Below are 14,597 nucleotides of genomic sequence, written 5' to 3' on the forward strand. Positions count from 1 at the left end.
TAAGAATGAGACACAGAGGGGCACCTGGGTAGCTCAGGTCATGATCCCAAGGTCCTGGAATCGAGTCCCGCTTCTGGCTCCCTGCTCAGTGGAGAGGCTACTTCTCCCTCTCCGTCTGCCTATTGCTCTGCCTACTTGTGCTCTCTCTATCTCTGTCAAATAAATAAATAAAATCTTTAAAAAAAAAAAAAAAGAATGAGATGCGGAGTGAAAGAGGAAACTAAGAGATTAGTTTGAATGTGTACACTGTTTACTGCATTTATTTAATTACACTAACATAGAGTTATGTAGTGCTTACCTTTTGTACTGCACTTTTCAAGAAATATTGTGAATATTTTTCAAGAAATATTCTTTCCTTTAATACATATAATAATTGTGTGATTATAAATTATATTGCTAATCATATTTTATTGATTAGGAAAACCAAAGCTCACAAACTTAAGAAGGTAATACAGCTAATAGGTAGCAGAAATGAGATTTGAACCCCAGTTGTCTAGATCCAAAAGCTGAGCTCTTAAAATCTCTGATACACATCCTTTGTGTTAAAGCATGCTTAAGATTTTTTTTTTAATCAGCCCTTTCAAGGAATTTTGACACCTATTTTTTAAATAAAAAATAAATGTCACTTGATTAACTTGCAAAAATAAATAATATGAGCACCAAGCAGTACTCATATTATTAAGCACCAGCAAAATACCAGCTACCTAGGAAGTCAAACCAGAAGAAAGATGCTCAGTAAAAAAGGGATTAGAACAAGAAGAATTTGCCATGTGTCTTAATTTGGGCTGCCATGACAAAAACCAAACCAAACCAAACCAAACCAAACAACCAAACAAACAACAACTATAACAACAGAGAAAATATAGACTGTGTTGTGTGGCTTAAGCAACAGTTCATTTCTCTGGAAGCTGAGAACTCCAAGATCAAGGTGCCGGCAGATCCAGTGTCTGGTGAAAGCACTCTTCTTGGTTTGCAGATGGTCATTTCCTCCTTGTATCCTCACATAGTTGGAGAATAAGAGGGCAAGCTGTCCTGTCTCTTCTTATAAAGACACTAAACCTCCTGACCCAATTATTTCCCACAGTTCCCACTTCCTAATACCATCACACTGGGGGTTGGAATTCCAACAGAGGAATTTTGAGAGGACACCAACATTCAGTCCATAATGCTAGTGATTTAAACATAGTAGAGTATCAATTCCTACCATCCTGATGCCTGCGTCTCCATCCAAGGTGCTACCAAGCCTTGTGCTGAACTGATTCCAGAGCCCTGCTAAAAGTTGGCCTTGAAGCATCAAAATTACCCTCTGATTTGCATCAGGATATTTCATATACTTCTCTTTTGGAAGATATGCACACGTCTTCACATACACCCCATTTTCATCTGAAGGCCATCATATAACCAAAGAAGGAAGGATCCATATTTAGGTCTCAAGTTTCAAAAAGAGGATTTTGAGGAAGAAACAAAGGAAGAACACTTCAGTTTCAAATAATATGGGCTTGACTTTTAAATATTGTCGAAGTATAAGAGCAATTTCCAAATTGATTACATATTAATCAAGATTAGGTTATTTTAAAGCCTATGGTTATTGTTGGAACACCAAGAAAATTAACAGCGATCATAACAATGCCATTATTACTGAGAAGTGGAAGCGGATTTTACATGGAGATCAACTCTGTTCCAGAGAGTTGTGCCAACAGGACTGTAGTTGGACTGAATGTATAGTAATGAGGAATGCCTGTGAGGAGTGGTGCTGGGGGGACAAGGTGGCTCAGGATTTAGAACCCACAGTCCTTCTGTCACAAAATCTAATCATTGGGTGCAGCCAGTTTTTTTTTTTTAATTTGTTTATGAAATTGAAATGGAGAGACATTTCAGAAAACATACTCTTGTTCAATCCAGAGTATCCTGCTTCCTACTTTTTTTTCAGAAGTTACTACTCAATATCAAAAGTTATTTGTTCAAAGACATCCATAATGAAAGCACACTGTCATCGATCACATGGCTGAACGGCCTTTGAAATGATAATAATCAGTGCTTGGTCAAGTGTGTGCTCTGCTTTCCTAGTGAAGGTATAAACTGGAATGTAAAATCTTACATGGAAAGACAGTGGTATCAACAGAATTTTTCATCATTTGATCCAGTAATTCCATTTCTAGAAACTGATGCTAGGAAAATAATAAAAAATCTACTCAAAGACTGACATATAAAAATATCCTTTATAGCGTTATTTCTTATGGCAAAGCACTGGAAACAACCCAGATTTCTAATGCTAAGTAAATGGTTATATTATTGGTTATATTATTTATTTTAATGGCTTTGTCAATGATTACATGTTTTAAAGAACATTAACTACCAAACTCTCTCAAGAGATTGTGGCGCAAGATGGTGGCCCCAAGCTCCAAGCTAAGTGGGCTAAGCTCAGCTTTCTGATTTGACTTCATTCCCTGTTCCTTGTCTCAGCCTGCTGCCCATCACCTTCCTTTCCAGTTTTCCACAGTGACTTGGCTTTGCATCTCTCTCCTAAAATGTCATGCTATAAAACTGGTTCCAGTCCCTAATCTCTCAGCTCCACATAACTCAGGAGGGAGGAAGGTAGTACATTTCTTAGGCCTGAATTGGAAGGTTATTGGTACCTAGGAACTCTATTAAGGATGAGGGTCACGCCATTAGAAATCCATGCAGTATCTGGGCTATTCCAGAGCTAGACATACAGCAGGGACTCACTTTCTGGAAAATCTGTTTGCTAGTGGGCGGAACCCACACTAAGGAGTTAAGGAACAAGGCTGGCCCAAAGGAATTCAAAGCAGCTGCTTAAAGCTCTATTTATTTCAATAATCTATCTCTGTTATTTTAAAAAAATCTATCCATATATTGACAGCACATCTTTACAACAAGATTTGTTATCCAGTTACTAAAGGTATTCACTTTTTTAACATTGCAGTATTTCTCAGTGACCTTTTATTTTGGATCTGAGAAATTTTGACATGGTAGAGGTCATGAGCCATAGAAAGATCCTGGATAGGGAATGCCTGGGTGGCTCAGTCAGTTAAGTGGCTATCATAGGCTCAGGTCATGATCCCAGGGTTCTAGGATCAAGCCCCCTGTCAGGCTCCCTGCTCAGTGGGAAGCCTGCTTCTCTCGGCCTGCCCCTCCCCAGCTTGTGCTCACTCTCTCCCTCTCACACACAGACACAAATAAATTAATAAGTAAAATCCTTAAAAAGGAAAGAAAAGAAATGGGAGGAAGGTGGTTATGAATGAAACAATGGAAAAGGACTATCTTGAGATTATATCATAGGTGCTTCCTTAGGTAGATAAATTTTAGAAAGAGTGACATTGGAAAATCCTTGTCCACATTATCTGGTACTAACTGCTTTCTTCAAGTTTTAATGTTGCTAAGATTACATAACTCTAGAGACAGAAGAGGTATTGGGAATTTCAATTCCTTCTATCTCTATTCAGAGAAACAAAAACTAATGTTAAACATGAGAGACTATGGACTCTGAAAAACAATCTGAGGGTTTTGAAGGGGCGGGGGGTGGGAGGTCAGGGTACCAGGTGGTGGGTATTATAGAGGGCACGGATTGCATGGAGCACTGGGGGTGGTACAAAAACAATAAATACTGTTATGCTGAAAATAAATTTAAAAAAATTTTTAAAAACATGCAAAAAAAAAATAAATAAACCCAAAAACCTCACAAAAAACAAACAAACAAAAAACAGAACAGAACCATTTCTTGAACTTTTGGGCAAGGCCCCAACTTGTTATGACAAATCCCAGAGAAGTTTTTTCATAATTACCTCCATGTCAAAGAGCTTCTTCATTTACAACAAAAGCCAGATTTTCAAATCTTTCCTCCTGCAAATATTAGTGCAAACTACTATTTAATTATAGATTTGAGATTCTTCAAAGAGAAATACAATCTAAGGGAAACATGTCTGCAGTGACTTTGATAGTAAGAGAGATGTGGTAGGGCTGATTAAATCTGCCCTAAAACTCCGCAGGGGAAAGCAGGTACAACAAAAATCCCCTGCTGCTATATCTGTGTTGTTCTTTCAGTGATAACTTAATAGCAGCAGGAGGCACCAGGAAATGAGGACGATCCCAGGTCACTGATGATATGAGAATACACTTTAAAGTAGTACTGGGTAAGTTCTTTTCATTATAATCTGCCAGTTTTTTATCACTAAAAACTTAAAATTTTGAAAATATAAATTAGCATATTTGATTGATTTTTGCCTAAGACATTAGGTCATCACAACCACAAACACAAAAGAAAGCTTTACATTTTCCTTTTCCTCTAAGCTTCAAAGGGAAGCTTCAGAGAAGCAGTTCCTTTCCCCCAGCAGTTCCTTTCCCCCAGGAAAATGCATCTCCCAGTCACATGAATTTGGGCTACTCATTCCTGCATTAATATAGGAAAGAAATAGAGCAGTTCTCAGGATCGTTTAAATAGAAGGATGAAAAAAAAAGCCAATCAATCAATCAATCAATAGAGGGATGAAAATGCCTTTAAAATGGAAACCCTTTCCAGTGTGGTTTCTTTCCATTTTCAACATCCAGAAAGAAACTGAAAATGGCTGTGGGAAAGTAAGAAGCATGGCTCCTATAGATCTTGAACTTGGCCTTTTGAGAGAACAGAGAGATTCTACCCAGTGCTTACAGCATCTAATCCATACCACCTCCAGGAGAAGAAAGCCTGTAATGAAAGCCGATTTCCTCAGGACATGCCCCTAGAAAGAATGATCCATGTTCTCTCCACTGCTTACTGTTACAGGGTTACCATGGTTCGGGCAGCCTAATGACGAGCTATGCTCAAGACGCACTGTGTGAATGGAGATGACGTCAGGGTACCCGGGAGGGTGCTGTATGAAATCCAAGCGTCCCTTGTTGGAGAGCAACAAAACCATCTGCCTGAATGGTGAGTAGAGCAAGAGAGAAAGAAGTTCAAGAAAGCATAATTAAGTTGCCTTCTGTGCAAAATTTCATAAGCCACCTAAAGCAATTAAGAAATAGTTTATGACACTGAAGCAAAAAGAAAAAAAAAATGGACCTGTTAGATTTATATATAAAATAAACCTCACAGTTTTGTCCCTAATCTTGGTCACTTAATTTGAAGTACTCTGTTATTTCTCAGGCTACAGACTGCAGGAAATAACAACCATTGTTGTTGCAGTAAGTCTCACTTTTCTTCCGTTTTTTAGCTTGGCAGTTTTTCTTGAATTAACTTTTTCATATTTTACTTTATTTATTAACATTTTATTATATGCCTATGTATTTGAGTGTATACATACTATGTATCGTATTATGTCTGTATACATACTACTGTATGTATGTATACATAATATGTATGGAGTGTATACATACATACACTCATACAAAAACCTGTGTATGCCAGGCTTTTTTTTCTCCTGACCTGACAGTTGCAAACACCATGCTTTTTACTCTTCAATACTTCAGTGCGTATTCCAAGAACAAGGACATTTTCTTACCTAATTAACTATAGATAATTATCAAATTCAGAGGCATTATATGAAAGCACTATTATACAATATACATCTTTCTTTCGATCTTCACTAATTATCTCAATCATGTTCTTTTTGGATATTTCTGTCCCAGTCCAGGACTTTGCACTGCATTTACCTGTCAGGTCTCCTTGGTCTCCTTTCAACTAAAATAATTCCTTAGTCTTTTGCTTGTTTTCATGACAGTAACCTTTTTGAAGATCATGGGCTAGCTGGGTCACAAAATGTCTCTCAATGTGGATTTGTCTGACGTTTCCGTAAGTGTACATCATTTACACTACACATCTTAGGCAGGGGTGGTGTGTCATTAGTGAATCGCAACGAGATGCTCAGCTGTTTGTTAGTGACTTTAAAGATTAAGATTTGTTTAAGATGGCACCTGCTGCATTTCTCTATGAAAAATTTACTTTTTTAATTTTGATAATTAACTTGTAATCTGTTGGGAGATACCTAGAGATCACATGTTTAGCATTTTAGCATCCATCAGTGATGCTTGAAGGAAATAGTTCTTACATGATGGCTGAAAAATAATTTCAGTAGCTTTAAGAAAAACCTATATTGGTAGAAACTAAGGAAAGAGATTTGGATTTTTTGTCATTTCTCATTTTTATGCCTTTGGACATATAGAGAGATGTCTGCTCAATTTGAATGAACATGCAATTTAACCGACTTCCTAAAACAATACAGAAATATTTCTTTCCCACTCACATTAGGTGTAAGTGCATGTGTGTACAGTAGTTATATTATCAATTGCTTCCTAAGAAAGTTCTGTGGCATAATATATTTATAATATATATATGTATATATATATAGTGTGTATGTGTGTGTGTTTTCTAGTACAATCCTTATTTTTTTTTTCACGCAATTGTAGGACTCGTCCCCTGTGAACAGGATTGGTAGATGGATGTCCACATGATGAATCCTTTTTAAAGCAGGTCAGATGCTCTGGGGGCTCCATAAACAGTGCAGAAACTTGAAAATCATTCCATAAACTGGAATAATCACGTATATAGGAACTAATTTTGTAGCTTGCATAAAATGGATGCTCAATCAACTATGTTAAGTGGATAATTGGGCCCCATTAAATATAAAATGAGCTGTTAATAAAAGATAAAAGAAAGTTTTCTAGCAACATATTAAAAGTAACGATGCATTTAATATGTGAAAGTCAAGATTGAAAAAAAAACTCTATTATACTTGAAAGGTTACATTTTACCTATCTGAAACAGTAGAAAAAAGGATAAACCCTTTCCAGCATGATTTCTAAATTCATGTCTTGGTCAGGAGAAAAAGTAAACCAAGATATATAATAGAAGAGTTAATTTAACAGAAGCAGGTCAAGACAACACCCCACAACATTACCATTCCTTGTGTTTTCAGCTCCTCAAAAACCATGTGGTGTTTGTTTATAAGGAGGCACGTAGCATCTAAGGAGTGCTGATTCTGAGTTCTCAGAACAGGCAGAATCTAACATGACAGACACAAGAGGCTTCCTGAATAAACACAACATTTTGAAATACTGACAGGCAATTCTGGAAAAAATCCATTGTCTGACTCAGTTGTGAAATATATAACTAAAATTGTTTTGGAGGAAGAGTTTATTACTGGTTGTCCTGTGAACCTGATGAATCATGCATCGCTGTGGAAAGTCCTGGAAGCTACAGGCTTGCCTGGTATAATGGAAATAGTACTGAACTTGGAAGTCAGAAGGCTTGGGCTTGAGTTTCAACTTCTTTACTTAATTGGGTATATCCCCTGAGGGGGTTATTCAATCCTTCTGAGTCAACTCTGCCCATAAATAATGTGGCAGTTAGGTTAAAAGATTTTTTTGAAATAGTAACATGCTAAAAAAGTACATCATTTTGAAAGAGGAAATAAGTGAAATCTATACAGTTTTATTTTAAATGTTTAATCTCATTAGGGGGTAGCTTATGGATATTAGACTAAATTAAACTGATAATGACCCTAATAATTGAAGCTCATTAGATATACCTAAAATCTTTTGGGCTGGACTTCAAATGACCTCTGTCTAGCAGTTCATCATACTGCTATCTTATGAATTCTTATTCAGAATAAAATCAAAAGGCATAACAATAATTTAAGATGGGGATTTTTTTTCCTGTATCCCTAGTGCTTAAAACAGCACCTAACATGAAGGAGGAATTCCATAAATACTTGGTGGAAAGCTAAATTAACTAGGACTAGGCATCATCCTTTTGTGAGAATCTGGAAAGTATTTGAACTGATAACTAGTTGGGAAGAAAAATTACCCATCTCTGTAAAATACACAGTCAAGGAATGCAAACTGCTGGCTTGAAAGAAGAAATGAACCTGTTGTCCCTACCCCACTGTCTGCCACTGGTATTTATCAAGATACTTGGTAATACTACAGAAAAATTACACATTGTCCCATGATAATGGTGCTTTAGTGTCTCAGACAACCAAATAGTAGAGATAAACTAAGATATCAGCTTAAATCAAACAGAACCCTGTTCTCTATATGTTTGGCATATATTTAAATTAGCCTAGGAGGTAAGCAACAATATGCCATCCAACTTTAGATTAAATAATATATTGACTAAAATTCAGTATTGCACTGTGACTTACTTTAAAATACCCTATCAAAGACATTGTGTTCTATATGTGTCACTTAGTTAAAGCTTCAGCTCCAGGGACTGTCCGTTTGCAATCGAAAAGTTCACATGCTTAAAGGATCAATTAACTTTCCATCAAGAATACAGGCCCGGAAGTGGTCAGTATGAGTCCTAATCAGGAAGCTGTTGCTCTGCTAATTTTCACACAATTGCAAAAATGGGTTTTTATTGGTTGAAACAATGGCTTGTATACTGGCATGATGAATGTTGGAAATGAACGCTCAAAGGTTAAATTAATGACATTCAAATTATTTCAATTAGCTAAAATAACATGGCTAGAAAGACAGATGGATCTATAGACAGACAGACATAGACATAGATATATTTTTATTTTTTAAGAGACAGTCACTCCTACCACATAAACAAGGTAGAAAAGCCCAGAAAGGTCAACGGCCTTTAGGGATGATGCCTTAGGATAAAACTCTACCCTCTCTGCCTTCAAAAATGAACTCTTGAGGGCTTTGAGTGATGCCCTGTCCAGCCATATTAGAGTCTTAGCTCAGCAACAAAACAAGTGTGCCCTTTTATGCATTTACCAAAATGTTCTCCCGTATTTTGAACCAAATGAAGAAAGTTAATGGAATCTCTATAATCAAAAATATGACCATATATAAAATCCTGCATTGGCCTAATGGGATCAGATGCCGTTGTTAAACTTCATAACTGTTATGGAAGACCAGTAACCACTGGCAACTCAGAAATGATATTTTTTGTTGAACAATAATGCAAAAATTTAAACAACAGTGTCTATTTAAAATTTTGATGTTTTGCTCATAATAAATTACTTTGCATTCATCTTGACCCTTTAAAATATTGACTTAAAATATTATTTCTCTTGATTACTAAGTTTTTTGGCATGTCTTCAAATTTTGCACCAGATGCTAGTGACTCACAGCCCTGATTTTGAGTATCAGAGAATGTTATAAGACTGAAATATCTTGTTTGTAGAATTTTTTAAAAAGATTATCTTTATTTATTTACCAGAGAGAGATAGAGAGAGGAAGAGAGCAAGGCAGGGGGAGGGCAGGCAGAGAGAGAAGTAGACTCCCCACTGAGAAAGGAGGTCCATGTGGGACTCAATCCAAGGACCCTGGGATTATGACCTGATCTGAAGGCAGATGCTTAACTGACTCGGGCATCACCCAGGCATCCTTTTTTCTAGAATTTTGGCACTTGGCTCCAGCAAAACTTTCATTCCAGGTAGTACGCAAAGCACCTCAGTGGATGATGAACTAATTGTATCTTCTAGAGACTATAAAATGAGTACTGTAAAATTTTTTGTTTTTATTTTCTATTGTTTTATGTTATCTTACTAATAAATATTTAGTTTATAAATGTCTTTATGTCTGGTATAACCTAGCTCAAACATGCTTTCATTTTAACCTGCCACCCAATAATTTCAAGATGGCTACCATTATCTGCCAAAAAGAAGCCAACAGAAAGCTGACTCAGGTTAGTTCATAGCACTCAAGGACACAATGAATGAAATCAAGGATAATGCATATTCAGTTTTACTTAATTACATTTTTGTAGCAGTTGCTACATGCCAGACATTATTTCACATGCTCTACAAAAATTGACTCACAACAACCTTCCATGTGAAATACTATTAGCGTCTCTGTTTATAAATGAGAAATCTTTCTTCTCTTGGTAAAAATGCAGAATGAGAGGTTCACCTCAACTGAAACTGCATGACTGAAAAAGTCCACATGGATATTATATAAAACTAGGCGCCTGGGTGGCTCAGTTGATTGGGCAACTGCCTTTGGCTCAGGTCATGATCCCAGAGTCCCAGGATCGAGTCCCACATTGGCCTCCCTGCTCAGTGGGGAGTCTATTTCTCCATCTGACACTCTCCCCTCTCATGCTCCCTGCCTCACTCTCTCTCTGAAATAAATAAATAAAATCTTTAAGAAAAAAAAAAACCTAACACAGCAAAAACAAAAACAAAAACAAAAAGCAAAAACACTGAAACTTAGAACTTAGAGAGAGACTATGTTTCTAAAATAATTCATCAAAAGAACAGAAAAGGATAGAAACCTTATTAAAATCCTCCATGGAATGGAAAAACAATTCAGAATTAGGATAAATCAGGGAAAATGAGACAGCAAATCAATTGGAGTTATCTACTATAACAATTTTTAGGAGGCCAGAGTAACTTTTATTGTTAAGTTAAAAGTAAATCCTCATACAGCTTTCATTAAAAATGTTTCTGCTCTACTCTTGGTTTAAATATACTTTAAAACTCAATTGCAGCACTGATGAGCATAAAAATATCCAGGTTCAGAAAAATGTCTCAAAGACTGGCATTTAATGCTATCCATTCCTAGAGTGTGTCATGTAGAATTCTAAGGGTGGATATAATTTCTGAATTTAGAACTTCTCAGACAAATAGCCCTTTTTTTCCTCCAGCTTTATTGAGATATAATTGATATACAGCAGAGTGAAAGTTTAAAGGGTACACGTTGAGTTGATACATTTATATTTCCCAATAGCACTATCACCTTAGCATTAACTAACACCTCCATCACAGCACACAATTAGCACTTCTTTTTTGTGAGAAGTATAATTTGTAATTATTCACTTACATGTGTGTCTTCCTTTTGTTTTGTGATTTGATTACCTTTGTACACTCATACCTAACATAGGCCCAACACACAAGAGGCATTAAAAGATGTTTGATGAATAAATGTAAGAATCCGCTCCTCCCTTTTCCTATAAAATAAGTGTTGGACATAGGAGTAACTTAAATAAAGACACTGCAAGTGAGCCTGCATTTAATATTCTGTGGCCTATCATTCCCAACTGAAAAAGATAGATAGTGCCTTAAAAGTACTCTTACTGAAAAGATCTTCTTTTGCTTCTAAAGTATGAAGATTCCATACAAAAGATTTTGGTTCTGTCTGGTGTAGCAAACATATCCATTAAAATATAACAGTAAGTAGGGGTGCTGGGTGGCTCAGTTGGTTAAGTGTCCAAGTCTTGATTCTGGTTCAGGTCATGATCGCATGGTCATGAGATAGAGTCCTGCATCCAACTCTGCATGGAGCCTGCTTAAGATGCTCTCCCTCACCATGATCACAAAGGTGGTTTTCCCAGGGTGAGGTTTACCCATTGCACTCCACATGTGCAGACCCCTGCAATTTCTCCACATGTGGGGGACTCGACTGCATAATTCTGGTAGTGGTGAACTGTGTTCATGCTTTCCCCTCAAAAAAAAAAAAAAAGATGTTTTCTTTCCCTCTGCACTGCCTTCCATCGCCCTACTAGAGCATACGTGCACAAATTCTCTCTCTTTCTAAAAAAAGGAGACACACACACACACACACACACACACACACGGCAATGAGTAGATGGTATTTAAAATTTTTAAGTGACATTTTTTATTTTCAAAGGAATTTAAGATCTGTAAATTCTAAACTCAGTACAACCAACCTTTCCCAAACAAATACAGGGTCATAAGAAATGAACTATATTTCAGCTAAAGATTCCAACTAGATTTTAAGGTGAAAGATGATTAATGAGTGTTCAGGTGAGTGGAAACTACTTTGGGCTGCTGCCATGGTGTTTTGATATCACTTGGCAGCAATTTGCAGAAGACAAATAAACACTGGAACAAAATGCTCTGTGTACCTCTTTCCTTTGTCCCAAGCATGATTCCATTGTTGTCAGAGTGATATGAGAATAAATGCTTTTAAGACACATATGTAAAAAGAGACTGTAAGTATCTGACAGACACCTCAATATCGATCATCAAAATAGCAAAATTTGCCTGATAGACTAATCAGAAAACAGCTTTTTCTTCTACACTGTGGTAACCATTTCTATGTTCTATACTGTGGTAACCATTTCTATGTTTAGGTAATTACATTATTTTAGGCAAAGGAATCGTTTGAGTAAATTTTCATTTTTCATTATTCATCATTCATTATTCTTCTCAAATACTGAAGACTTACGTGGCCATCTTCATAATGTGATTGTCAGTATTTGACATTTTTGTTTGAGACATGGCAGTCACAGCCTCCACTAATTAGTTCTCTGGTAATGAAGTCCATTGTAATGATGGTGATCCTGTTAAAAATATTTTAATTGTTAAATCAGTTTTAATTACACATGACTTGGTTCAAAGTCAATCAATGTTCTTACTTAGTTGCACAGACACATACGTCACACCAAGGTGCATGCTAGCATAAGCTCCACCAAGGCAGGAATATTTGTCTGATTTATTCACTGCTGTACCCCTAGAACCTACAACAGTTCCTGAACATTGAAGGAACCCCATACACAATTGTGGAGAGAATTGTGCCATGTGAAACACAATGGCCATGGTTTTATTTGTGTATATAAACTGAATGCCCCCTAGAGCAACTCTGAAAAGTGTGAGGTTCTATTTTCCCTTAACTTCATCTTCTATTCTCTGTAGCCTTCGGAGTCCCTGTCAAATCTACTCTGTTTCCTTTGAGCATCTAATAATGTTAAAAATAATACTAATATTTATATAATTTTTACATAATATAGTGCTTACCAAGTCCAGAAACTGAACTGTGTGCTTTATATTTTCATTTCATTCCTACAACAATATTACAAAACAACTTATGTTGTAACTCTCCTTTGATAGATGAGTTAAACTGAATTACAGAAAGGTAAATACTTTGACCACTTTTGAAGCCAATGGAGTTGCTGGGATGAGATCTGGAATACCTTCACCTAGAAGCCTTACGTCATCACCTTATCATATCACTTCCCCATGACCCCTTACCCACTACTCCTCCTCAGTACCACAATGGTAAGAGGACATGCTACCCTTCTTTTCTCAGTTCCCTTTCCTTAACCTGCCAATGACAGAATCCATCCTTTCTGCCTCAACTAGAATGGGGACGCTTCAATTATGTAGAATGGCTGACTAATCAATTCATTACCCTTTGGGGTAAGTAAGTTTCAGTCCATGTACTGCCTAAGCCAAACCTTTCATCTCTGCTCAGTGGTAAGTTTCATCTGTTCATTGAGAATTTGGGCAACAGCAAAAAATTGATAAAAACATCTCCAAAGGCAGATAAAATTTCATTCATTCCATACCCTTCATTATAAAGCTTATTTGCCTATTTGTCAAGCACTGTGTTAGGTAATGGGGATATGAAGTTGAGTAAAGCAAAGCCCTCATCCTCTCAGAACTAATGGAAGAGAGGAAATGAGAGGAAAAGAAGGCATGATGGTAGCATTAATGTTTTTAAATAAGGTGCCACGGTGGTCCTAAAGAGAAAAAATTCTACAAGAAGAGGTTAGGTAAGTTTTAACAACAAAGGCAATTTTAATGTTGGGTCTTTTAGAAAAAAAAATAGTATTGGAGAGAGAAATAAATGGGGGAAGGGAGTAGACTAAGAAGAGGAGCACTGTGAGCAAATATGAAGAAAATGGGTCATTGCATTTGTGTTTAGAAACTGATCATCTATTTTAATTAGAGTACAGCCATAGCCATCTTTCCAAATTACTAGTTTGAGGACACAGAATTTTCAAAAGGGAATGTATTATATATGAAAAGAATGCAAAAGAGCTGGAAGAGAAAGAAGTTTTATGCTGATTTAATTTTTAAAATTAAAGTACAGATACATATTGTAGAAAGGAATTTCTTTTATTAAAAAGTAAGGATGCTGAGTGCTGCTAAAATTTAATGAGGACAATTTTACAAAACAGGAACTTAGTTATGTCTTGAAGAACTAAAGTTATAAAATAGGTATGATCCTTATCTTTTCATTATTTCTTTCAATGTTTCATGGGGTGGTTACTATATTATGCATATGCATATAGTTACTCTAAGAAAAAGCAATCCAAGTAAGGGATTTTGTAGCATGAGGAAATCATCTTCCACCCAAAGAATAGACAGCTCATCAATAACTGAATTAATAGGGGCGCCTGGGTGGCTCAGTGGGTTAGGCCGCTGCCTTCAGCTCAGGTCATGATCTCAGGGTCCTGGGATCGAGTCCCGCATCGGGCTCTCTGCTCAGCAAGGAGCCTGCTTCCTTCTCTCTCTCTCTCTCTCTGCCTGCCTCTCAGTGTACTTGTAATTTCTCTCTGTCAAATAAATAAATAAAATCTTTAAAAAAAATAACTGAATTAATACTATTTTTCCATTCATAACTGTCCTCAACATTTGTCTTTTTGGGCAATACCAGTAGGGAGGCAGGCAGGTGATCCTCTTTCATAAGTCAGTCATATTTATTCCCCACAAATTTTAAATAATGTAGAAACATTCATACTAGTAGTGTCTAAGTTGGTTTGGGTTCTTTCTTAGGATACTCATTTTTTTTTTTTTAAAGAAACCCTAAAATCCTAATGAGATGATTAGAATAGTAAAATGTCTAAGGAACTAAATGAAGTCTTCAGCAGTCTACATTAGCGTAACTCACAATGATCCCTC

At 36.5% G+C, this 14,597-nt stretch overlaps 2 long non-coding RNA genes across 6 annotated transcripts in view; both read right to left on the reverse strand.

Moving 5' to 3' along the window:
* The window catches only part of LOC309864468, a 664,253-nt gene that overhangs the window by 383,138 nt on the left and 266,518 nt on the right, over nucleotides 1-14,597 (reverse strand). The window lies entirely within an intron of this gene.
* LOC309864471 lies at nucleotides 10,321-12,250 on the reverse strand. Its single transcript, XR_014311548.1, has 2 exons — nucleotides 12,139-12,250; nucleotides 10,321-11,391 (listed from the first exon to the last, which is right to left on the reverse strand). It is a non-coding gene; the product is annotated as an uncharacterized lncRNA (long non-coding RNA).

The sequence above is a fragment of the Mustela nivalis genome (genome assembly GCF_964662115.1).
Source record: "Mustela nivalis genome assembly, chromosome: 5".
In the NCBI taxonomy this organism is placed as follows: Eukaryota; Metazoa; Chordata; class Mammalia; order Carnivora; family Mustelidae; genus Mustela; species Mustela nivalis.